General features: G+C 46.3%; 1 protein-coding gene across 3 annotated transcripts in view; it reads left to right on the plus strand.

The window, feature by feature from the left end:
* The first annotated feature begins 8,658 nt into the window (after positions 1 to 8,658).
* Positions 8,659 to 27,612, plus strand: part of PKIG (cAMP-dependent protein kinase inhibitor gamma) — a 77,515-nt gene continuing 58,561 nt past the window's right edge. The window contains exons 1-2 of one of the 3 annotated variants that reach the window (XM_072111058.1): positions 8,670 to 8,748; positions 24,075 to 24,252. The gene's annotated coding sequence lies outside the window, so the exon portion shown is untranslated. Of the gene's footprint in view, positions 8,749 to 24,074; positions 24,253 to 26,912; positions 27,045 to 27,612 lie in introns of all 3 variants that reach the window. The other 2 variants (XM_072111055.1, XM_072111054.1) reach the window with 2 other exon arrangements.

The following is a 27,612-nucleotide window of genomic DNA, read 5'->3' on the forward strand; positions in this document are numbered from 1 at the left end:
GGAGCATCACTGGCAAGCTGCAGAGTCTGGGGCGCCACTGGAGCAGCCGTGGCAAGCTGCGGAGTCTGGGGCGCCACTGGAGCAGCCCTGGCAAGCTGTGGAGACTCTGGAGCAGCCGTGGCAAGCTGCGGAGTCTCTGGAGCAGAACTGGCAAGCTGTGGGGTCTCTGGAGCAGAAATGGCAAGCTGCAGAGTCTCTGGAGCAGCACTGGCAAGCTGTGGAGTCTCTGGAGCAGCACTGGCAAGCTGCGGAGTCTCTGGAGTAGCACTGGCAAGCTGCGGAGCCACGGGAACAGCTGTGGGAAGCTGCGGAGCCACTGGAGCAGCTGCGGGAAGCAGCGGAGCCACTGGAGCAGCTGCGGGGAGCTGCAGAGCCACTGGAGCAGCTGCGGAAAGCTGCGGAGGCTTGGACGCCGCTAGAGCAGCTCTGGGAAGCTATGGAGGCTTGGGCGCCGCTGGAGCAGCTCTGGGAATCTTCTAAGGCTTGGGCGCCGCTGGAGCAGCTCTGGGAAGCTGCGGAGTCACGGGCACCGCTGGAGCTGCTCTGGGAAGCTGCGGTGTCACGGGAGCAACTCTGGGAAGCTGCGGAGTCACGGTAGAAGCTCTGGGAAGCTGCGGAGTCACTGGGGACACTGGGACCAGGCAGGAGGGGCGAAGTAGCTGAACTTGAGGTGGTTCAAACCTGGACTGGATTTTTTTCAGGAACTTGGTATAGGAGACCATGTCCGGGGCAACACTATCCAATAGAGGAGTAGCCCAGGCCAGGGCCTCTCCAGAGAGCAGACAGTAGATGAACGCCACCTTAGAACGTTCGGTGGAGTACTGGAGGATAACTGTTCAAGGTGCTGTGGGCACTGGGAAATAAATATCCTGCACAATTTGGGGTCGCCATCAAATTTGCCCGGCAAAAAATTTTCGGGTCCAGTCTCTACTGCCGAAAAACATTGTGGGGTGACTGAAGCAACGGGAGGAGTCGTGGGAGAACTGCTGCTGGGAGGCAATCATCTGAAGAGTGGCAGCGAGTTTGTCCAAGAGTTCCTTTTGGACAGCAATCTCTTGGGACTGCCGGGCGATGGTGCTAGGGAGGTCACCCAGTAGCAGGTAAGGATCCTCGACACAGTCCATGGCTTTTGCAGGATACAAGACCTTGGCAGAGTCCATGGCCGGATCTTACTGACACAGTCTCAGGGGAATAGACAGTGGACTCCCTGGACCACCGCGGGGAATAACCTTAGCCACAACCCGGGAGCGGAGTCTAAGTGAACTCCTGGTCTTCGCCAGAGCCCGCCGCATAGCGGGATGGTCTCGCTGCGGCGGGGAGTCACCAGGTCGCTCCGTGGGTGCGACTAGGCCCGCGGTGGCAGCCAAGGTAGGGACACAGAGACCACGGGAAGGCAAGCAGGACCACGGGAAGGCAGGCAGGACCTCAGGAAGGCAGACAGGACCGCCACAGGACACCAGGACCGCCACAGGACACCAGGACCGCCACAGGACACCAGGAACACCAATTCTTCTTGGTGATGAGACACCTTAGGAGGAGAGAAGGCATCGGGAAGACTTGGGAAGCTGCAGGCACTAGGCACACCAGAGCAGCCTCAGGTTAGGCCGGTGGAGACTCTGGAGCGGCCTCAGGGGAGGCCGGTGGAGACTCTGGAGCAGCCTCAGGGGAGGCCGGTGGAGACTCTGGAGTGGCCTCAGGGGAGGCCGGTGGAGACTCTGGAGCAGCCGTGGGAAGCTGCAGAGTCTGGGGCGCCACTGGAACAGCACTGGCAAGCTGCGGAGTCTAGAGCGCCACTGGAGCAGCACTGGCAAGCTGCGGAGTCTGGAGCGCCACTGGAGCAGCACTGGCAAGCTGCGGAGTCTGGAGCACCACTGGAACAGCCGTGGGAAGCTGCAGAGTCTGGGGCGCCATTGGGGCAGCACTGGCAAGCTGCAGAGTCTGGAGCAGCACTGGCAAGCTGCAGAGTCTGAAGCGCCACTGGAACAGCCGTGGGAAGCTGCAGAGTCTGGGGCGCCACTGGAGCAGCACTGGCAAGCTGTGAAGGCTGGGGCGCCACTGGAGCAGCACTGGCAAGCTGCGGAGGCTGGGTGCCACTGGAGCAGCACTGGCTAACAGCGGAGTCTGGAGCGCCACTGGAGCAGCACTGGCAAGCTGCAGAGTCTAGAGCGCCACTGGAACAGCTGTGGGAAGCTGCAGAGTCTGGGGCGCCACTGGAGCAGCACTGGCAAGCTGCGGAGTCTGGAGTGCCACTGGAACAGCACTGGCAAGCTGCGGAGTCTGGAGCGCCACTGGAGCAACACTGGCAAGCTGCAGAGTCTGGAGCGCCACTGGAGCAGCACTGGCAAGCTGCAGAGTCTGGAGCGCCACTGGAACAGCCGTGGGAAGCTGCAGAGTCTGGGGCGCCACTGGAGCAGCACTGGCAAGCTGCAGAGTCTGGAGCGCCACTGGAACAGCCGTGGGAAGCTGCAGAGTCTGGGGCGCCACTGGAGCAGCACTGGCAAGCTGTGAAGGCTGGGGCGCCACTGGAGCAGCACTAGCAAGCTGCGGAGGCTGGGTGCCACTGGAGCAGCACTGGCAAGCTGCGGAGTCTGGAGCGCCACTGGAGCAGCACTGGCAAGCTGCGGAGTCTGGAGCGCCACTGGAGCAGCACTGGCAAGCTGCAGAGTCTGGGGCGCCACTGGAAAAGCCGTGGGAAGCTGCGAAGTCTGGGGCGCCACTGGAGCAGCACTGGCAAGCTGTGAAGGCTGGGGCGCCACTGGAGCAGCACTGGCAAGCTGCGGAGGCTGGGTGCCACTGGAGCAGCACTGGCAAGCTGCGGAGTCTGGAGCGCCACTGGAGCAGCACTGGCAAGCTGCGGAGTCTGGAGCGCCAGTGGAGCAGCTGTGGGAAGCTGCAGAGTCTGGGGCGCCACTGGAGCAGCACTGGCAAGCTGCGGAGGCTGGGGCGCCACTGGAGCAGCACTGGCAAGCTGTGGAGGGTGGGGCACCACTGGAGCAGCACTTTCAAGCTGCGGAGGCTGGGGCACCACTGGAGCAGCACTAACAAGCTGCAGAGTCTCTGGAGCAGCACTGGCAAGCTGCGGAGTCTCTGGAGCATCACTGGCAAGCTGCAGAGTCTGGGGCGCCACTGGAGCAGCAGTGGCAAGCTGCGCAGTCTGGGGCGCCACTGGAGCAGCACTGGCAAGCTGCAGAGTCTGGAGCGCCACTGGAACAGCCGTGGGAAGCTGCAGAGTCTGGGGCGCCACTGGAGCAGCACTGGCAAGCTGTGAAGGCTGGGGCGCCACTGGAGCAGCACTAGCAAGCTGCGGAGGCTGGGTGCCACTGGAGCAGCACTGGCAAGCTGCGGAGTCTGGAGCGCCACTGGAGCAACACTGGCAAGCTGCAGAGTCTGGAGCGCCACTGGAGCAGCACTGGCAAGCTGCAGAGTCTGGAGCGCCACTGGAACAGCCGTGGAAAGCTGCAGAGTCTGGGGCGCCACTGGAGCAACACTGGCAAGCTGTGAAGGCTGGGGCGCCACTGGAGCAGCACTAGCAAGCTGCGGAGGCTGGGTGCCACTGGAGCAACACTGGCAAGCTGCGGAGTCTGGAGCACCACTGGAGCAGCACTGGCAAGCTGCGGAGTCTGGAGCGCCACTGGAGCAGCACTGGCAAGCTGCAGAGTCTGGGGCACCACTGGAAAAGCCGTGGGAAGCTGCGAAGTCTGGGGCGCCACTGGAGCAGCACTGGCAAGCTGTGAAGGCTGGGGCGCCACTGGAGCAGCACTGGCAAGCTGCGGAGGCTGGGTGCCACTGGAGCAGCACTGGCAAGCTGCGGAGTCTGGAGCGCCACTGGAGCAGCACTGGCAAGCTGCGGAGTCTGGAGCGCCAGTGGAGCAGCTGTGGGAAGCTGCAGAGTCTGGGGCGCCACTGGAGCAGCACTGGCAAGCTGCGGAGGCTGGGGCGCCACTGGAGCAGCACTGGCAAGCTGTGGAGGGTGGGGCACCACTGGAGCAGCACTGGCAAGCTGCGGAGGCTGGGGCACCACTGGAGCAGCACTAACAAGCTGCAGAGTCTCTGGAGCAGCACTGGCAAGCTGCGGAGTCTCTGGAGCATCACTGGCAAGCTGCAGAGTCTGGGGCGCCACTGGAGCAGCAGTGGCAAGCTGCGCAGTCTGGGGATTAAGATCTGGGGAGTTTCCAGGCCATGGACCCAATCTCTATGTTTTGTTCCCTGAGCCATTTAGTTATCACCTTTATGGCAAGGTGCTCCATCATGCTGGAAAAGGCATTGTTGATCACCAAACTGCTCTGGGACCGTTGGGAGAAGTTGTGGTACCATTCTTTTTTCATGGATACGTTTTTAGGCAAGACTGTCAGAGAGCCGATTCCCTTGGCTGAGAAGCAACCCCACACATGAATGGTTACGGGATGCTTTACAGTTGGCATGAGACAAGACTGGTGGTATCGCTCACCTTGTCTTCTCTGAACAAGCTGTTTTCCAGATGTTCCAAACAATCGGAAAGGGGATTCATCAGAGAAAATGACTTTACCCCAGTCCCCAGCATTCCACTGCCTGTACCTTTTGCAGAATATCAGTCTGTCCCTGATGTTTTTTTCTGGAGAGAAGTAGCTTCTTTGCTGCCCTTCTTGACACCAGGCCTTGCTCCAAGAGTCTCTGCCTCACAGTGCGTGCAGATGCACTCACACCTGCCTGCTGTCATTCCTGAGCAAGTTCTGCACTGCTGGTAGCCCGATCCCCAAGCTGAAACACTTTTAAGAGACGGTCCTGGCGCTTGCTGGTCATTCTTGGGCGTCCTGGAGCCTTTTTGGCAACAATGGAACCTCTCTCCTTGAATTCCTTGATGATGCAATAGATTGTAGACTGAGATTTTTGTGAAAACACACATGCTGATACAGCAGGACTGATCTGGCTCACAGAAAATTCTTGCCAGCCAAGATGACCACTGGTCCTCGCTAAGGTCCCAGACTGAGGTTTCCTACTGCCACTCCAAGATAATTCACAGCCCTTCGAGCCTTTTGATGGAAGGAGTTTGTTACCTGCCTGTTATGTGCCGCTTCTCCTAATAAAGGAACAGTGAGTTTTTTTTCAATATTTCCACTTGCTGTGTATTTGTGTCCCTGGCCTACTGCTACCATCTCAGTCCTCTGTCATTACCATCTGCCAGGGATTTGCCACCTACACTGTCATGCGGCCTCACTCTCTTCTTGCTTCACTTTGCCTTGACAGGTGTGTTTACTCTTTATTTAGCGCATAGGTACAGAGAGAGCAACTGGTCATTTTGAGATGCCAGGTTTGAGAAAGTGCAAGAAACGCGAAAGAACCCATTGCTAAACATAAGTGTGCCCGGTTTTTCCTCTCTGTACCTATGTGCTAAATAAACGGTGGACTACAAATGGTGAGTGCGACTAATAATTTCTTCTATGTGCATACTAATGGTACAACTATACACAACCACTGTAGGCCTCATGCACATAAACTTGCAGTAAACTTGGGTGGATTTTAAGCAGATCTCAGTTCTCTATGGTGGATGTTCCTTTCTCTAAACAAACCCTTAGGCTTGTGTATAGACACAGTGCAGCAGATGCCTGACACCATACAAACTACACTAGATATTGCACAAGAAACGGTCTAAAACTATACAATGAATGCTGCAATGGTGAAGTCTGGGAACTGTGGAATGTGATCCCTTGTTAGTGGCCTCTCGGCCCCCGCCCACAAACACGGGCAGGAATAGGAACTGCCCTTTAATTTGTGGGATGGTCATTTGGCTCACATATGGCTCCATGAACATACACATGCAGATGTGTCCGATAAAAAGTAATGGGGAGGTGTGTTAGACATTGACTGTTAGGCTCTGTCCTGCTGTCACTATTGGTGGGAGGTATGTCCTAGGACATCAACTCTATCTCTGAGCTGAGAGCACAGTATGATGGGGGCTGGGCATAATTTGAAGGGGAGCTGGGCACAATATGAGGGACCACAATATGTGTGGGTGGAGTAAGGGGCAGGGCTTAGGGCAAAAATTTGTCCATCTGTTGTCCCTTTTTGCCTCCACAAAACTTGAAAGGTCTACCTTATGAACACAACAAGGTTTTGCAGACGTGACCAAGCTGTATTTTTTTTACAGCTACAATAGCATATGTCCCCATATCTTTCTGAGGGCTCATGCAAAAGCCTGTGGATTCCACAGACCATTGCAGGAGCTGACTGTGCAACATCCCCCACCGGGGCCTAGCTTTTCTTTGGTGGTTGTAGACAGCTGGGGCCCAGAATACCGGAGTGGCTGGCTTATGGTCATGGTGCTTGGTATTGGGACCAGAGGACGGCCTACATCGTGGCAGGTCTCCAACAGGTTGTGTGTGCAGGAAAAGTAGAGGGAGAGGTTGATGAAGGCGGTTTATCCCTGTGGCAACCCCTGAGGTGTATATGGGAAGCCCTCGGTGATGAAGGATGGGGAGCCCATGATGGTGAAGCAGCCTGATCCAGGCATCACACGGGGGCAAGTTGTGCAAATCAACTCACGGTTCTTTATTCGAACTTGAACAGCAGGTGCAGCAGGATGGAAAGCTGGTAGGAGTTCGGTGGTTCACAGGAAGGGCTGCTCACAGCCTGTTAGTAGCTTCAGGCTGGGCTGGTAAATAGATCCAAGTCCGGATAGTGGACCTCTGCTCTGGGACTTAGTCTCCTGACTTGCCCAAGGTGTCAGGAAGTGGCCTGAGACACCTCTCCTTCCTGGTAGTGTGTCTGGATGGCAGCTCTGCAGAGGTGCACACTGGACCTGCTTCTCGCTCTGCTCCTGGAAGGTACTAGCACTTCAGACCCTGTGCTCCCACCCACCAGGGGTTTTAATACTCCCCTGGTCAGGTTGCAGCACTCTCCAATAAGCTTCCAGCTTGCTTTACAATAGTACAAAGGATATCATTGGTTAATAACATTTCACATGTTAACTCTTGCCTTACCAGGCAGTGACTTACAGCTGCAATTACAGAGTTTACCAGGGCAGTAGCTTCTGAGTGAGAGGCACAGGCTCAACAGATAGCTCCTGACAAGGAGAGGGCGCTATTCACAACAACCACCTAGCCCCGTGGTGGCGAACCTATGGCATGGGTGCCAGAAGCGGCACTCAGGGCCCTTTCTGTGGGTACCCGGGCCATCGCCCCAGCACACCAGACAGAACTCAAAGAATCTTCCTGCAGTTGCAAGCCACTTAAAAGAGGCTGCTTTCAGACATATTTTGACACTTGCTTCTCTACTTCTAACTGTTGGAATAGGGAGAATGAGTAGACAGGGCCGAATTATCTTTGGAGGATTCTCTGTGTACAGAGGGACACTGGAAAGAAGCTAAAGTGATGCAAATTTTCCATCTTTCTACTATGTTGGTGTTCTCAGGAGGCCAATCTGATTGAAAGTTGTTGAAGAACAGGGAGCAATAAGTTACTGCTTTAATTTTTGGTTGGCACCTCGCGATAGATGAGGGGGGTTTGGGTTGCAGTTTGGGCACTCGGTCACTAAGAGGTTTGCCATCACTGACCTAGCCTATGCAGGTGTGTTGCAACTGCCAGTGAAAATTTACAGTCACATCCAGCAAAACACCTGTTTCTGCCTGTATTGCAGGGCTGGGCAGACTTTTAGAATTGACATCAAAGGGTGTGCATGCACTTCCCAGATGAGACATGGGACGCCTACAGTAGACCACAAGACCATTGTTTGCATCCCATATAACACTACGGGGCTTATTTATTAAATGTTGTGCGCTGCACATTCGTCGGACTTTGTCCTTTTTCGGGATTTGCACGGTTTTGACAGGTATTTAACAGTTGTCTGCGCTGGAATTGGGGGGGTGTGCCATCAGATGAAACGACTGATTCGGACTGAGCGCGGGATATGAATTTCAAATTGTGCACTTACATGCACCAGGAAGAAAAAGGTGAATTTCATCGGACCTGAGCGGGGAAGTGACACATACAGGACATCGGGCGCACAATCTTAGTGAATCGTGGCAGAGTGCATTCTCGTCGGACAATGCACTTTCGGTGAACTCCGCAGACCGGGTAAGTAAATGTGCCCCTATGTGCCGTGTACACGTAGCCTTCGGGTGCTTCACATGGACGTGTGCTTGCCTGTCTGTAGCCCAGACTGCTCACCCTTCCCCTCTGCATAGGAGATTGCACTGCAGTTCGCACCCCTAGAGCAAGCTCTATCTTTTGTGCAGGCAGGGAACGCTCACTGTACTGAGCCCAGGAGCCATAGCCGTTTATGGGTGACATAAATCAATATATATGTCCCTGACGGTGGTGTGAATGTACCCTTAGTGAAGAAAATCTATCTGGAAAATACAGACTATGTACACTTACCACATGTTCCAATTATAGATGCATCACTACGATGCCAGAAGCATTGTTTCAGGGATCCAGGAGATGGAGTCCATGGACATTTTATTAAATAGCTTGATTGAGATCAAGTGGAAATAGGAGCACATAATGATTTTTTTTATATATTTTAATTAAAAAATACATATTAATCCCTCTTAGCATCTCTACATTGTATCTTCAGACTGTAGTGTAGTCAATGTGTATTATTACACATCCAAATTTATTATAACACACAGATGATTTTACAATCCGCGGAGGAAGAAGTTTGTCCCTCTCAGTGTCCTGTAGTTGCCCCGCTGAATACTATGGTAACGCGTAGAGCGGAGAAGCGGTTCAGTCTGCGCACAGAGCTCTATGAGAAGGGTCTCTGCTGGGAGAGGTAGGAGGACGCTGTGTGTCTCCATATAGCGCTGCTAACAATGGCGACTCTCATCTACATAACGTTACAGTGTGTTCCGTGCAGCAGCTTCATAGCTGTCAGTCATTGTGCTGTCTCTTCCCTGTCATCTCCATCAGGCTGGCTGCTGTCATTGATCGGGTCTTCAATATGTTTTGCCCCAGTATTAGAATAACTAGTGATATATCATAATCACAAGATCAGATCAAGGTCCGGATACTGGATAAAGATGGGGCACAGTATGCAGTGAAGGAGAGGCAGTCACAGATCCCAGGGGTCCCAGCTCCTGGACCCCCGATTAAACCTTCAGATGTGTTCCTACAAGAGCTGTACATCTAGATTGCACCATACTTAATCATTTGTTGCCTGATCTGTCTTATACATCACCCCATTATATTTTTTATACTATGAACATATCTGAGTAACTTGGAGAATCTGCAAGGTGAAGGGGGCCACAGTTTAGAAATGTAGACCTAGGTTACAGTATATTTGTATTCTCTTCACTATGAGGATCTGGGATTTTTGATATGTAAGCAGGATGGGGTGGAGATCTCAATAGGTTTTGTAAATGAAACATATTGGACGTAATTTATCATTAGGCGGCTCCTTACCGCAGTTCTGTGTCTATGCGCCTAAACGTGTAGTTCCAATTGATGAATTCAGTCCTAACGTAAAAACCAGTCTATTCAAATAAGGAATTTAATGAGAGCAGGGTCTATGTCACTTTGCACTGTCCTATGTTCATTTGGAGCAATTGAAAGTTGCAAAAATAGCATTTGTACCACACCTGCGGCAAAACAATGTTTGTCTGCTAATTATAACCTTTGGTCCAATTACTGGCATATGACCATACAACGCAGGAGATGATCTGTGTCTGGTGGTTTACATCACTAATGGTGGGCACTCTAGTAGCCTTATTTCGTTGCTGTTGAAAATCGAGAGAAAATGGGACACTGCTGTCATAGGGACAATGGGGACAAGGGACTTGCTGCTATAAGGTAAAATCATATTTTGCTCACTATGGGGGAGTGAAGGAATGCATCTTCGGAATTGGTTAGGGAATTGGTTGCTTTTCCCACTGATTACATGGTGACATGTTCTGTATTTTTCCTCTACAGCCTTAGGCTACATTCACACGATGTATGCCCGCTGTACTGTAGTACGGCGGGCATACATCGGCGCTGCAGGGGATGAGCGCAGCTCACCCCGCCCCTCTCCATAGGAATATACGACTCCGTATTCTGTAGAAAGATAGGACATGTCTTATCTTTCTACGGGCTACAGAACTGCACCATGTGCTGCACCATACCGCTCCCGTATGGCGCCGTGAGGCCATAGAAGTGTATGGGGGACGTATATACGCCATATATATGTCCCCCATACGTTTGTGTAAATGTAGCCTTATTCAGCTGCCCCATACTCCCATATCTGTTACACAGACACATTTCCACTCTTCTTATGCCCTAGGCATAAACCCCTTCTGATGTAAAGCAGCTGACTGTATCACCATGTCTAGATGGAATCTGGAATATTTCTCAGTGTTCCGTAGTTTGAAGTTCACATTTCAAAGTTTTACCATTATCCAGACATGTGATGCTTCCTGAGCCCCCTCACCTGTTTTTTTTGTAGCCATTCCTCTTTATCTATACCATATATTGGGACTGTATTTCATATATGTAAGACATACCTGCTAACTCTGCAACCCTAAATTTATGACAGATGACTGGAAAGAACAAGTTGGTAGGAATTGTGGTGTAAAATTCATGTTTTAAAATTACATTATATTAAACAGCCTTCCGGGTCTGACTGTAAACTGTCTGCACGCCAGACAGTTTGTAGAGCACTGTATTGGACTTGAACCAGTGATCAGACCATCACTAGTTCAAGTTTGTGTACAGTGAAAAATTAAAAAAGTTGTTTATGTAACAATCTGTCTAATAAAACAGTTAGAATTGTTATGCACGGTGAACACAGTTTTTTTTTTTTATTACCATATATACTTGTGTATAAGTCGAGTTTTTCAGCACAAAAAATGTGCTGAAAAACCTCACCTCAGCTTATGCACGAGTGAATAAAAAAAAAACCTTATATACTCACCCTCCGGCGGCCCTGATGCTCAGCGCGGCTCCCCAATTTTGACGCGGCTCCTCTTCTTTCTTCGGTCTTCTGCAACAGCCGGCAGAGACGCGGCCATGTTATCTGTCGGACAGCGTATACTATGATGTCAGCAGCGGCCGTGTTACAGAAGACCGAAGAGGAGCCGCAGGGAAGACAATAAAGGAGTCGCGCTGAGATCGGGTAGCCAAGCTGAGCATCAGGGCCGATGGAGGGTGAGTATATAAGTTTTTTTTTCCAAGTGCTGGGTGGACTGGCTGTATACTACATGGGGGCTGGCTGGCTGTATACTACACCCTCGGCTTATACTCGAATCAATAGGTTTTCCCAGTTTTTGGTGGTAATATTAGGGGCCTCGGCTTATACTCGGGTCGGCTTATACTCGAGTATATACGTTACTTCCCTTCCAAAAATGCTCTAAAAAGTGATTTCAAAAATTTGAACTCTTTATAGCCCTTAACCAGATTTGTCAGACGACAAAATTGGGAAAAAAATAAAGCCGTATACGTTAGGTGTCTCCGTAATTGTGGCGACCTATAGAATAAAAAATAGCATATCATTTTTATGGTATGGTGTATTGCCAAAAAAAGGGAAAAAAATCGGTAACCAAAAAATTTATGATTTTCATTTCTTCCACCGACAAGGATTTCATAAATCTAATCAATTGGCTATAGATGCTCCAGAAAAGTGCATCTTATCTGGCAAAAAATAATCCCCATTGACGCCAATACTGGGACATCCTGATTTTATCCCAGGATGTGAGGACTCTGTATTTAACCAATGGAGATGAGCGGGCAAGTTTAGAGCTGAACATTTTAGTAGGGACTTTAGTTGACGACTCAACAACAGACCCATGCCCCCCAGAAAGCTCAACAGCTACGGCTATTTGACCTCTCTCCCTCCCTGCTCTCAATTTTCCAAAAACCCAACCTCATTTGAAAGTCTTTGCTTCAACACGGGGACTGTACGACACACGCTTTCCTCCACTTACTCGTGTCTCCTGTCTATCCCTGACGACCCTGGCCCACAATACTTGACGCAATGGGAAACTGATTTGAATATTTCTCTCACACCTGAACCGAAAGTGCGCATCTTGGAACTTTGGCACATCACCTCAATGAGTCCAAGATGCCAAGAGGCAGGGTACAAGCTCTTGGCCAGGTGGTATAGGGTCCCTACCCGGTTACACACCATCTTTCCGCTGGTACCTCCTACGTGCTGGAGATGCGGAGAGGAGAAAGTATTCTTCTTCCAAGTGTCCTGGTCATGTCGGGTTCTTGCCCCTTTCTGGCAGAACTTGCAACGTTTTATCTCCTTGGTCTGTGGAGATTTTGTGAGACTGTATCCTCCTCTCCTCATCCTCCACCACTGTGACGTTTCGGCGCGGACATACAAAAACTCTTTACTGCACTTTTTAAGAATAGCAGCCCGATCTTGCATTCCAATACTTTGGAAACAAACCACTCTCCGGACAATAACCGTGTGGATCAACAAAGTAAACAACATCATGCGCATGGAAGACCTCACATCCTCCTTGCATGGTACATATGTAAGGTTTAGGAAAACCTGGCAGCAGTGGATCCTCTTCCAACAATCTGCTGAGTACAGACAGTTCTCCAGTCTTCCTTGATTGTTCTCCGTACCCTGGACCTGGACGTCTTACCTGGACGGGGGTAAATTAAGGGAGTAAATTAAAATACCAGGCACTCTGGTGATGTAGCTGGAGCGCCCTAAGATAGTTGGCATAATTTTTATAATTCAATGGTGTGGCATATAGAGTTATAATAAAAAGAAGTCCTTAGAAACTTCTTAATAGGACACATCTACCATCAGTACAAATAATGGTAGGTGTCCTGTAATGGAAATCTACTATCTAAATCAATTATGACAAACCAGGGACACTTACTCATAGATCCAGGGACTGTGACTGTGGTAATCTTCTTACATCTGTTATCCATGGCCTCCTTCCTTCTAAAATTATGCTAATGAGACTGAAGGGCATCGGGAGGTGTTACCAGAGCCCCTCCATGTGGGAGCTTCTCATTCTGTTACACTGTCTCCCCCCCCCCCCTCTGCGCCATAGCTCTTGCCCTCCCTTAGTGTGCTAAAACTTCCTCCTGTTGATGTGAGATTATATTAGTCTATGGGAAGGGCTCTGGTAACGCCTCCAGAAGTCCTCAGACTCATTAGGATAATTTTAAAAGTTGATTTTAGAAGGAAGGAGGCCATGGATAACAATTTAAGTAGATAACCACAGTCCCTGGTTTATCCATGCTTGATTTTAATGGTAAATTTCCTTTATTATTTAGCCTCAATATATTTCTGAAGTAGATGGAGCTCAGAAGGCATTTAGATACACTGCTCACTACTGGAGAAAGAAGCAGAAACTTCACAGAGATGCTGCTTTACTTATAATCTATTACAAAGTGTACTATTATCCAATGCACTATTCATTTCTGAAATAAAATTTTAGAGGAAATGGGGATTAATGCTATAGCAGATATTCTATATGTGGCCAAACAAATTAGGTCAGACAGCACCAACTTTATGAGCCATGATGCAAATGCAATGCTCTGTTCTGGGCCTGCATACAAAAGAATAAAGAGGCTGATAATGTGGATGGGTGTAGCTCCCTCTCAATGACACCCAGGTTCCCTGTAAAACACATACTGATCTGATGGGACCAGTAAAACTGCAGTCGTTAGAGCTGGTTGTTCCTGTCATGGTTAGGGCTTATATCCCTACAGCGCTGAGGACACATTCTTTGGAGATTTGCTCATTTGACTGTCAAAGCAATCATTTTGTATAATTCCGGTGTGTAAAACCAATGGAGTGTGTTCAGCCGCCCGGGAGTGTAAGAATGAGATCATGAGACGAAGCTCTGCTCTCCCAGGGAGGTGGAAGTGTGGAGATCTCTGTGCCATCTATTGTATGTGACAGAGGGGGCAGATATAGTGGCACATGGAACAGGAACACAAGTTTCCATTCCTTTTCAATTTCATATTTGTTTTGCAGTAGCTATGTGAATCCAGGGTTACAAGGGATGATATATAGGGAGTCTCTCCACTATATGGCCGCTTAATATGGGACCTTTTCTGGCTGTGACATTGTGGGTCTTCTGTAGTTACTGGATATTTCCTGGGTTTACAGTCTGGGCATCCCAAGGCTTAGAGACAGAGGCTCCATCGATTTGCTTAAAGGGGTGTTCCCATTTCATTAAATAAATTTTATTGTTTGTATAATAACAAGTTATACCATTTTACAATTTTCTGTATCAATTCCTCACAGTTTTCTAGATCTCTGCTTGCTGTCCTTCTACAGAAAGCTTCTGTGTTTACTACCAGTGGACAGAAATCTGACCATGGTCACACAGGTGCATATATCACAGAGAGTAATCGGAGCCGTGTGATATAACGAGCCGTGCACCTGTGTGACCATGGGCAGATTTCTGTCCACTGGAAATAAACAATGAAGCTTTCTATAGAAGGACAGCAAGCAGAGATCTAGAAAACTGTGAGGAAATGATACAGAAAGTATATTGAAATTTATAATTTTTTATCATGCAAACAATGACAATAATTTGCCGAAATGAGAATACCTCTTTAAACCACCAAAGCCAGTCTTCACTTTCCTGACCAAGCCCTATTTTTCAAATCTGATATATGTCACTATGGGCGGGTGTAACTTTGGAGCTCTTTAACGTACCCAGCGTTTTTGAGATTCTTGTTCTTGTGACACATTGGGGCAGATTTACTTACCCGGTCCATTCGCGATCCAGCGGCGCGTTCTCTGTGGTGGATTCGGGTCCGTCCGGGATTCACTAAGGTAGTTCCTCCGACGTCCACGCTGCTGCGCCGAAGTCCACTGAAATCCACTCAAGTACACCGACCTATTCCTGGTAAAGGTAAGTGTAAGCTCCGCAACACTTTTTGTTTTTTAAATGTGGTGGTTTTTTTTCCGAATCCGGCGGGTTTCCGTTTGGCCACGCCCCCCGATTTCCGTCGCGTGCATGTCGGCGCCGATGCGCCAAAATCTGATCACGTGTGCCAAAATCCTGGGGGAATACAGGGAAAATCAGCGCAGATCGGATATATTCGGGTAACACATCGGGAAAACGCGAATCGGGCCCTTAGTAAATGACCCCAACTGTATTTTCTGATTGGTTGATATGTTGTCCATTATTTATTGAAAATACAATAGTTTTCAAAAAAATTTGCCATCTTCAAAAATTTACAGAATGTCTGTCTAATTTTTTTAGCATTGGAAAATACATTTATTTAGCAAAACGAAAGTTACACATATACAATTGATAAAATGCACCACAAAGTGTGACACCAAGTTTCTCCCAATATCCCATATGTGGTAGTAAACTGCTGTATGGGATGGGCGTGCGGCAAGGTATTGAAGGGAAGGAGCAGATTTGTATTGTCCGGTGTTTGGGCTGTAAAATTTTTATTTCTTCGTTTATATGGACAAATGGCTTTCTTTCTTTGGAGAATGAGATGCACTTTATAGAGACTTCATTTTAGGGAGTCTGTAACTTAGTGGTGAGTTTTTATTATTTCTTGTTTTTAACTTTTTGCATTTCTTTTGGAGAGCCAATTCACAGTAACATAATAAAATAAATTCTTAATAATAATAATAAATAATTTAAAGGGTTTTCCCACAAAGAAAAGTTAGGTCCTATCCTCAGGACAGGGCCTAACTTGCTGATCAGTGGGGGTCTCAGTACTGATCACGAAAACGTGGGGTCTTGCGTACCTCCGTCGGACCCCTTGTCTCTCCGTCAGCTCCATGGAGATTGATGGAGTAGAACGGTCATGCATGGCCATCTGCTCCAATAATGCGACGGAGCGTCAGGGGTCCGACGAAGTTACGTGGATCCTTGTTTTCGTGATCTGTGGGGGTTTCCCATGGATAGGGCCTGACTTTTCTTCATAGGAGAACCCCTTTAAATAAATAATGGTATCTTCATTCTGTATCCTTTTTTTCTTCTTTTTCTAAATAAACACAAAATCAGAGAAAATCTCACTTGTTTTAGCATTTCCATCTTTTCAGAGGCATAACCTTTAACTTTTTCTATTGACAGTTATACTTGAGGGCTTATTTTTGCACTTTTTAGTTGTATAATTTGGGGGCACATACCTTTCTGATAATGTTTTAAAACCTTTTATGTGAAGGGTATTTGGTCACCATACAGGTCCAGTAATACTTAAGATTTACTGGACAGATTGTCCAAATATACAGTGGTTACAGAAAGTATTCAGACCCCTTTACATTTTTCACTCTTTGTTTCATTGTAGCCAATTGGTAAGATCAAAAAAGTTATTAAACAAGTAAAACTGAAATATCACTTGGTCATAAGTATTCCGAGCCTGTGCTGTGACACTCATATTTAACCATTTCTGATCCTCTTTAAGAAGAAAAGGCATACACCTTCACTGCAGCCAGATCTTGTTGCAGTGAACCAAGCGGATTACTGTGCCAAATAACCTTTTAAGAGGGACTGAGGGAATTTAGCAGGTAACTGCTGTATGTTGTTACTTTTACTGTGAATTCTTCTTTTCTTCTGTATTTCTCTTGTAATCCCCATTAGAACAATGGACTCCATAACTGGCATTGCTACACGGTGTACATCCTGTGCCATGTATGCTTTCCTTGAACAGCCGTTCGAGGGGGAATACTGCTGTGTGGGGTGTGTGAAAATTGCTCATCTGGAAGCCCAGATTCTGGATCTAAATGAGCAGGTTTCTAGGCTGCGGGCAATTGACAATATGGAACGAAGTTTGCTGCTCCTGGAGCACAAACTCTCTGGGGAAGATGGTTGTGGGGAGGGAAGTATGGAGGTGCAGAGTGAGGGGGCAGCTAGTTGGTTAACATGTAGAAGGCGGGGTAGAGCGAAGAGTTGTAGGGAGTCTAGTCCTGATCTGGTGCACCCCAATAAGTTTGACAGGCTGGCAGATGAGGGGGATATCAGCTCTGGGGTAGCAATGCTGCAACAAAACATGGTCTCTAGCAACCAGGGGACTGTCTGCTCCAGTAAGAAGGGTAATGGGAGCACAGGCAAGATCAGACAGGTGCTGGTAGTGGGAGATTTGATTATTAGGGGAACACACAGGGCAATCTGTCACAAAGACCGTGCATACCGAACAGTGTGTTGCTTGCCTGGTGCTCGGGTTCGGCATGTTGCAGATCGGGTTGACAGATTACTGGGAGGGGCTGGTGAGGAACCAGCGGTCATGGTCCACATTGGCACTAATGACAAAGTAAGATGTAGGTGGAAGGTCCTTAAAAATGATTTCAGGGATTTAGGCCATAAGCTCAGGACAAGGTCCTCAAAAGTAGTTTTCTCCGAAAAACTGCCTGTACCACGTGCCACACCAGAAAGGCAGCGGGGGATCAGGGAGGTAAATAAGTGGCTCAAAAGTTGGTGTAGGAAGGAGGGTTTTGGGTTCATGGAGAACTGGGCTGACTTTTCTGTCGGCTACAGGCTCTACAGTAGGGATGGGCTGCACCTCAATGGGGATGGTGCAGCTGTTCTGGGGGAAAAATGTCTAGAAGGTTGGAGGAGTGTTTAAATTAGAGACCTGGGGGGCGGGAGGGATACTTGCGCAGGGCAAATAGACAGTGTAGATAGAGAGCTGGGAAGAGTCATAGTCCATGGGGGAGGAAGAGGGGCTGGAATGAGATTGGGGAATAAGAACAAAAGGAATACGGACAGGGAAAACCATATAAAGTGTATGTACACAAATGCCAGAAGCCTCACAAACAAAATGGAGCAACTGGAACTCTTGATGTTGGAGCAGAAATATGATATAGTGGGTATCGGTGAGAAATTACAGTAGCTATGACTGGGCTGTTACTATAGATGGTTATAGTCTTTTTAGAAAGGATCTTACAAATAAAAAAGGGGGAGGGGTTTGTTTATATGTGAATTCTTGCCTCAAACCCGTCCTGCGAGATGACATCAGTAACGCAAATGCAAATGTGGAGTCCCTATGGGTGGAGATAAGGGGAGGGAAAAAGAATAATAAAATATTACTAGGGGTTTGTTATAAGGCTCCAAATATAATGGAGGTAGCAGAGGAAATGCTGATGAGTGAAATGGATGCGGCTTCAAAGCATGGTGAAGTACTTATCATGGGGGACTTGAACTACCCAGATATTGACTGGGGGGCAGAAACATGCAGGTCCTTCAAAGGTAGCAGGTTTGTGTCGACAACAAAAGACAATTACCTGTCACAACTAGTCCTGGAGCGAAACAAGAGGGGGAGGGGGGCACTGCTGGACCTTATCCGAACCAATGGACCTGAAAGTGTATCAGAATTACAGGTTGAGGGGAACAGTGATCATAATATCATTGATTTTGTATTACACTTTACTAAGAGGGTTAGTGAAGGAGCAACCAACACTCCTCTAAAACTTCAGGAGGGCAAATTTTCAGCAACTAAGGGAAGACCTTATAGGCTGGGACAATGTTCTCAAAGACAAAAGCCCGCCTTCCCCAAAAAATGGGACTTTTTCTCAAATATTCTAAAAAAGTCCTGTGAGAAACACATAACATATTGGAAAAAGCATAAGAGGAACAAGAAAAAACCAATGTGGCTTATTAGTCTTGTAAGGAAAGCAATAAGTGAGAAAGATGAGGCGTTTAAGGTGCTAAAACGTGAAGTTAGCGATGAGGCATTACAGGATTATAGAGAGAAAAATAAATCCTGTAAAAAGCAGATAAAGGCCGCAAAAATAGAGACTGAGAGAAATATTGCCAGGGAGAGCAAAAATAATCCCAAATCATTTCTCAAGTATATAAATAATAAGAAACTAAAAATGGAGAGTGTGGGCCCTATTAGGAATAACATGGGGGTCATGGTGGAAGGAGATGAGGAAAGGGCCAATTTACTGAATGTTGCCTTCTCGACTGTCTTTACTCAGGAAAATCCCCTGGTGGAAGACATCGTGACGAATGATGTAAATTCTCTTTGGAATGTCAACAGTTTAACCCAGGAAGAGGTACGGCGCCGCCTCGCAACCACTTAAATAGATAAATCACCGGGGCCAGATTGCGTACACCCCCGGGTTCTGCATGAACTATGTACCGTGATAGACCGTTATTTTTAATATTTGAAGATTCACTGAGGACTGGTTATGTTCCATAGGACTGGTGCATGGCAAATGTGGTACCTTTATACAAAAAAGGATCAAAAAGCGATCCTGGAAACTACAGACCTGTGAGTCTAACTTCTGTGGTGTGGAAAATATTTGAGGGGTTTGTTAGAGATGCTATGCTTTAGTATCTCACTGTACATAACCTTATAACCCAGCGTCAGCATGGGTTTATGAGGGATCGGTACTGTCAGACAAATCTGATTGGTTTCTACAACAAAGTAAGTCCCAGACTGGATCTGGGGGACGCTGTGGATGTTGTATATCTGGACCTTTCAAAGGCATTTAACACCGTGCTGCGTAAAAGGTTGGTACATAAAATGAGACTAGGGGACTAGGGGAAAATCTGTGTATTTGGGTAAGTAATTGGCTTAGTGATAGAAAATAGAGGGTCGTCATAAATGGCACATTCTCAGAGTGGATTGACGTTACCAGTGGAGTGCCACAGGGATCAGTATTGGGGCCACTTCTTTTTAATATTTTTATTAATGACCTTGTAGTGGGTTTACACAGTCAAGTTTCAATATGATACTAAGCTGTGTAAAGTAATAAAAACTGAGGTCGATAGTTTAGCATTACAAAGGGATTTGTGGAAGCTTGAGGAGTGGGCAGAGAAATGGTTGATGAGGTTTAATGTAGATAAATGTAAAGTTATGCACTTGGGCCATGGAAACAAAAAGTATAATTATGTTCTAAACAGTCAATCACTTGGTAAAACTGGAGCTAAAAAGGACTTGGGGGTATTGGTGTATGGTAAACTTAATTTAAGGGACCAGAGCCAGACGGCTGTTGCTAAAACAAATAAAATCATGGGAAGTATCAAGAGAGGAATTGATTCTCATGATAAAGACATAGTTTGGCCTTCTACAAATCCCTAGTCAGACCACACATGGAATATTGTGTACAGTTTTGGGCACCAGTGTATAAAAGGACATAGTAGAACTGGAACGGGTGCAGAGGAGAGTAACCAAGATTATTAGGGGGATGGGGGGGACTAGAATGCAATGACAGATTACAAAATTTGGGGTTATTCAGTTTAGGTACAAATACCTGAACGGGCAGTACAAGGATCTCTCCAAAGGTCTTTTTATACCTAGGCCTGTGACCAGGACAAGGGGGCATCCTCTTCAGCTAGAGGAGAGGCGATTTTACCATCACCATATTAAAAGGTTCTTTACTCTGCTGTGAGACTATGGACCTCTCTGCCGAAGGAGGTTGTTATGGCGGCTCTGTGTACATGTTCAAGAGAGGCCTGGATGCCTTTCTGTAGTAAAAAAGATCAGTGGTTATGGGGATAAAACTTTTATTTAATTCTTAAGTTGGACTTGATGGACTTGTTTCTTTTTCCGGCCTTATATAGCCAGGTATCATCATAGTATATAAGAACTCACAGTTTACCTTGCATGTTAAAGCACATGAGAATCATGAGGTCTAAGGAACTTCCCATGGAGCTCAGAGACAGAATTGTGGCCAAGGTTAAAAAAGAATTTCTGCATCACTCAAGGTTCCTAAGTGGCCTCCATAATCCTTAAATTAGTTAATTAATAATGATTAAATTGAGGAAGAGTTGTAGCTGTCCCAAACTTCTTTATTAACCTGGATGCCCAGCCAAACTAAGCAATCATGGGAAAAGAGCGTTGGTGAGAGAGGTGAAAAAGGACCCACAGATCACTGTGGCTGAGCTCCAGAGATGCAGTAGGGAGACAGGAGAAAGTTCCAGAAAGTCTATTACTGCAGCCTCCACCAGTCGGGGCTTTATGGCAGAGTGTGCCGACAGAAGCCTCTCCTTACTGCAAGACATATAAAAGCTGCATACAGTGTGCCAATAAACAGATGAAGGACTCCCAGACTATGAGAAATATAAATCTCTGGTCTGATGAGATGAAGATTGATCTTTTTGGTGTTTATTTTTGGTATGGGTGAAGAAAACTAGGCACAACAGTGACACATGATGGTGGCAGCATCATGCTATGGGGTTGTTTTCCAGTAGTAGGGACAGGACGACTGGTTGCAGTTGAAGGAGCGATGAATATGGCCAAGTATGGAGATATCCTGGATGAAAACCTCAGACTGGGCTGAAGGTTCACCTTCCAACAAGACAATGTCCCTATGCAGCTAAGATAACAAAGCAGGGGCTGCAGACCGACTCTGAACATTCCTGACTGGCCCATCCAGAGCCCTGACCTAAACCCAATTGAGCATCTCCGGCGAGACAAGAAAATAGGCTCCAGCAACATTCACCATCCAACCTGAGGCAACTGGAGAGGATCCCCAAATCCAGGTGTGAAAAACTTGTTGCATGATTCCCAAGAAGACTCCTGGATGTACTAGCTCAAAAGCTGCTTCTATACTGGGCAAAGGGGCTGAATACTTATGACCGTGTGATATTTCAGTTTTTCTTGTTTAATAAATTAGTAAAAATATCTACATTTCTATTTTTTTTTTTTTTCTGTCAAGATGGGGTGCACATTAATAAGCAAAAGTACTTTTTTGTTCTTACTAATTGTCTGCAATGAAATAAAGAGTGAAAAATTTAAAGGGGTCTGACTACTCTCTATACCCACTGTACATGGGATATACATTGCAAATGTAACAAAGTAGATGACCTTAGATGACATTACCCTGAGCAAATGACCTGCTGAGACATGGGGAGGAGTAGATGGGAGGAGCCGGCCAAACAAGACACGCCCCCTCTAATGCCAGGAAATATAAGATAAAGTTGATTTATGGGGATGTAAGGGAACCCTTTTTTATCTAAAAGAAGGGTGTCTTTTAAGAGGCTCTATAGTAACCTGTCACTAGCTTTATTTGTCAAAATATGACCTGTTCCCTTTTAAACAAGGATAACTGGTCTGTTGTATGGACCAGGAGTGTCCTGATCCCATCTGGTGGGATGCTAGGACCTCTTTAATTCCTCTTAGGATGATGATGAAGATGCCTACTATTGTTATGTCTCTTTCTCTTTTCACACAATAGGTGGCTGTTGTTGTTGCTGCCTGGGGCAATGTTGCTGCCATATATTGTATTATTGTACCTTTGTGCCTGTTCTGCATGGATCGAGTCTATTTTGATCACACGCCACAATAGCTTCTATTAATCCGGGCAAAGGAACGAGGAAGTGGGGCTAATTATGGAGACTTGAGAAAACCCCCTGCAGTGCCCTGCTCCTTGGCATAATACAGAACAATAGAAGCATTCTGTTCAGGGTTCTGGGAGGGGATGTTATTACACCGTAGCTACGTTGAATCATAATTCGGAATACAGTTAACATGGCATTAGCCATATATAGGAATAGTGTGGGTTAAGCTGAAAAGAAGCAAAAAAATCCCCTCTCCATGCAGTACGTTAATGAGAATTTATTCTTTGCACAAGCATTTACCAGGCAGGGTTATTCAGAAATGTAGAACCCATTGCCAGCTTTACCTGACTGCCACTAAAAGATGATCAGAAAGTAGCTAGTGAGGGCGGCCACACAATGATGATACGTGATGCAGGGAGCTGCTATTTGGCTTGTGTTGGTACCTGCCCCAACTATCCAGTGGTTTGCTCTTGTGTAATGAAGGATTTATTTCTTTTGATATCTGGATACATAGGTCCATTGAAATGCAATGAAAGGGGACCTGTCACCAGGGACCTCATTTTTACTAAAAACAAGTTGCAGAAGCTTACAGCTGCATTGCTAATATGCCTTTCTGTTTGGTTTGGTTTGGATGGATTTAATGTGATTTGTCTGTACTGCAGACTGCTCATCTCTCAGCCCCCACCTTTGTGCTCCTGTACAGCTCACAGGAGCACAAAGGTGGGGCTGAGAGCTGAGCAGTCTGCAGCAGAGATGAGTCAAATGTTTTTTGAAATGCATCCAAACCAAAGCCCAACCCCTGTGACTACACAGAGGATTCTCCCTGGGTGCAAGGTAAATTATAATTGTGTATAATACACAATTATATTGTAATCTAAATTCTTAGATTATATTAGAATAGGTGAGGGGCTTCTACAACCTGTTTTTAGTGTAAATGAGGTCATTGGTGTCAGGTTCCCTTTAATGCATTAGTGTGCTACCTGCATAAAAATGGATTGCTCACATGTTTGTCTTCATGTAGCCTTAGTGTGAGCCATGTTCAGCTTAGTCACTTACATTGAGTATAATGGGCAATCGGTCATACTGTAAGCTGCGCCCCCCACCTGTAATCGGTCATACTGTAGGCTGTGCCCACCACCTCTTATCAATAATACTATAGGCGTCACCCCCCCACACCTCTTATCAGTTATAGTATACCCTGCACCCCCCCCCCCATCTCTGATTAGTCATACTGTAGACTGTACCCCCACCTCTTATTAGGCATACATTGGGCTGCTTCGCGTCCCCCCTCATCCCCCCAGACTGTTATCGGTGATACTGTAGGTGGCGCCCCTTCAAGTTGTACAACATTGTCCCATTTCATCTCTGCACCAGTACAGTGATCACTTCTCTCATTCATATAACTCGGATGCTACCTCATGCTTTAACTCAAAGTTACATGATGGAACCAATTCATATCCCCTCGGCTTCTTTAAGTCGCTCCCACGCTGTAGTTGTTAAATTAACCCCATATGGTTTTCCTGGAAATATGCGCTGTCTTTTTCTACACGTCCTGTCTTCAAGGATGCAATTACAAAACAATTACTCTAAAGTTGAAAAAAAGCCTTTCTTCATCAGCAGAAGGAAGATTATATTGTGATTGCAATGAAATATTTAAGGCCATGAATTGGATTTCTTTTCCCTTGTCATCGCCTTTTGGACTCCTATGGAGGAAATCTACAATGTTGCGATCACTTAACCCGTGTGTATTGGCAACGTTTTTGCTGTGCTAATACCATGAGTTAAGTGCCTGCTGGATTGAATAGATATTTTATGATGCAATAGGATATTTATTGGTTAAACAATAGGAACAGGCATTTTGTAGGTTGCTTCTAATTTACACTCTACTGGGGGGGATGCTTTGAGTATATGCAGGAAATACACACATTTTCCATTTCTCTTCCATTTTCAGAAAGACATGTGAACGCAATCTTGAAGAAAAAAACCCAGACAGTCGTGATTCCCAGCTTTATTCATAAAACGGGTACATGGCAGCAGGACGCTGACTTGCAGCAAGGTGACGGACCTGCCATGCGTTATCTCAAGCCCCCCTACAATGACCATATGGGACAAGTGGTGCGACATAAATGGCTAGTATTTTCCCTAAAATACTGAATCTGAAGCATCTTGCCTTAGAATTCTGTATTGGGTTATTCCTTTGTTATTCCTCCAGGACATGTATGAATACATTGGCTACTGTGTTTTACCAGTGGGAAGTGTTTGTGCATATTTGCAGAGCTTTTATCACTTTCCAGGAGGTATAATAGAGGCCATGACCCTTGCAGACTTTATGGCAGAGAATTCTATCTTCTGGTTGTCTCTTTCCCACCTATAGCCGACTAATTCCAGATTACATCCAGACTACTGAATTACTCTGGATTAAAGGAATTCTACCTCATGCTTTTCTGATATTTCAAGACCACTGGCATCTAGTGGAGGTTTAATTTTGGTAAATTTGATAATAAGTTTCCTTTTAGAAAGCTTGGTCTTCTTTCCTCCCATAAATACCTATATCCTCCGGTGGCCTGGTGCACATCCATGTCTTCTGACAAGCCTGTAATTACACAGGATAATTGTGCAGCTAAAATGTGTGATTAGGTACAGTATACTAGAAACTTAGAACAAAGTGATATTATTAGCGCACATTACTCATCCCGGGGTTGTCACTTGTGCTTCGTGCCAGCAGCGCAAAAGCTTACGGTACATTTACCATCAGCAGAGATTAAGACCTACATAGCTGACTCTAGTGCAACGATGAACAGTGACAGGACAAGCTGCTACACCAAGGAGGACATAAATGGCACATTATGCCCATCTTGGTCAATGTTATCTGTGTTTTTAACTATTTTTTAAGTTCCTGCTTGAGCTTAAAGGGGTATTCCATGAATCGGCATAATTCAAATACAAGTGGGTCCTTAAAATATAAGATAATGTGTAGTTTGTTATTTAAAATTTTGCTTCCCTAAGCAGAAAAATGCTGCTGACATACAATGTAATGAAGAATTAAAATGCTACTGGTCCGTTAATTTCCTCCTGCGCTGAGCAGACACTGGACGGTAGATGGCAGCTGGTCACATGTCCACATCACATGGCCTGCACCATGTCATGTGATCACCACTAAGTTTGGCTGTAGTCGGTTGGTTGCAGTGCATCCAGTATGGCCAATGCTGTGGTGAGACGTCATCTCAGTGAGGTGATGAGTTACACATATCATTACCATGGTAACAAAGCATGTCAGTTACATCATCACTGGGAGCAGCGCATAAGATGGAGGGGGAGTTACTGAGAACTAAAGGATCATGGGACTTTTAGTTTCAAGTGGCGGCCATCATGGTGATAACTCCGCATACTTTAGAGAGGCCATAAAATTTAGCAAATCATAAAATAAAACTATTTAAGCTCCATTTTATGAAGATTGACCACATTCAACTACCAAGGGGAAATTTGCATGTCACCTGTTCAAGGACACTTTATGTATTGGATGTGCAGATTTTGTTGAGGAGTGCCTGATTATATGGGATAACGGACTGTAATAAACCTATTAATAAGGTCAGATATGGACACGTGATCAATAAGAAACTCTTCACTGAGAGTCAAATCTTTTAGAGAGATTTTACCCTGATCTGCAGGAACATGTTGCCGTCAATTTTCCAGGTTTAGGGGTATCTATAGGGGTGCAGATAGCAGTCATTTCTTTGTAAGGATGACTGAACCATCTGATTATTGTATTGAGTTGCACTGTCTGTGCAGATCCCTTTTATTAGGTTTTTTTTCTAGAAAACCCATTTCCAGATTTTGAGCTGCGAGGGGAAAACCACTACCAATCTGCAGCAGAGCATTGACATGCTCCAAATTTTTAAAGAGACCCTCTAGTCAAAACTTGAATTATACCTTGTGCAGGGCCAGAAGGGAGGAGCAGGACTCTAGGTTCTAGCAAGGTTTTAGGAATGCAATAAAAATGAGGCCCTGCACCTTGCATTATTCAATGGATTAGCTTTGACTGGAGTTTTCCTTTAACATGATTGTGTTCCTCATTGACCTCTATAGCACAGCGCTGTATAGAGACTGTCCTCACTTGCATCTCTGTACCATTGAGGTATACGATCTTCATTTAAGAATGGTGTCCATTCTGTGTACAGGGTTGTGTATGGCATTTCACTCATTTCCAGTCATTTTAGTGGCACTGACTTGGTGTTAAATACAGCACCACACATTCCATGGGTTGTATTGGTAGAAGGCACTCCCTTTAATACCGGTCTGGTTTTTTCTGTATATTGTTATTATCATTGTAAATCTAATCCCTTATAGTTAGTCCCTTTTGCCCATATGCTCACCAGTTGTTGTTTTGCCTGGGCAGGGCTACTACTACCCATCCTGTTGTGGGTTTAGGAGCGAGGACTAGGAGTATGTGTGTTCCTCTCTGGGAAGACGAGATGTTTGTGTATAGCGTTATGAGCTGATGTGAGTGGAAGCAGCTGTTGTTTTCTTATTTATCACATAATAATCTTTTGTTCTGGTTCCATGAAACCAAATGTTCCCACAATGCACTCCTATGTAACTTCCAACTTGAGTCGTGGTTCTCTGCATGATGTGAGGCTGATGTCTGCATTATTTATATAGCACCAATATATTCTGCAATGTTCTAAATGGATTCTGCCCTTATCTAAACGAATCTTATCTACTCTGTAAACTTTCATATTTTTGGACAGTTTTATAAGCTGAGTATAAACTCCAATGTCTGCTATCTTAGTTGAAACTGAGGACCTGAGTTGACACCCTGAGGATCTGGGTAACCAGAAAAAGTACTTGCCCTGCTCCTGTCTTCCATCACCGGGTGTTGATGACATCACTTGTGATGCTAGTCCAGTTTCCACGACTTCAGGTAGGGTATCCCTTCTACAATTCTCTGTGTTATTATCACCCATTTACCTATTTAAAAAATACAATCAGAAGTCATATGTAAAAAACAAAAAAAAACAAAGAATAGTCATGTTTTTCAATAGTCATTTTTAGAGACGGGCAGGGGAGCGTAATTTCAGTTGTCTGTCTTGGGTTCTATAGTATCTAGAAAAATGCTTTTGGAGTCATATTAAAGATATCTGGCTTATGGTGCTGTAAATCAATGTTTAAGGTACTATAGAGCCCAAGATGTGGCCATCTGGAAGTGAGGCTCACCCCTACAGGCTCTAAAAGTGACATTTCTTAGCTCATTTTCTTTTTTTTTTTTTTTTTTTTTTTTGACATCTCCAGCCTATGGAGTGCCTGCCTCTTCCCACGACCGCCCCCCTCATGAATATGCCGGACCGCTGTGAGATTGGTCCAGGGTTCCTATTGTACTTTGCAGCAGTGTCTACTAGCTTTATCACTGCTCCATCTGAGATAGTGCTAGGAGCTGCTTATTTAGTAAGCCGCTCCTAGGGCTTTCCTTATGGGTGACAGGTCCTCTTTAA

The sequence above is a fragment of the Engystomops pustulosus genome, chromosome 6 (assembly GCF_040894005.1).
Source record: "Engystomops pustulosus chromosome 6, aEngPut4.maternal, whole genome shotgun sequence".
Classification (NCBI taxonomy): Eukaryota; Metazoa; Chordata; class Amphibia; order Anura; family Leptodactylidae; genus Engystomops; species Engystomops pustulosus.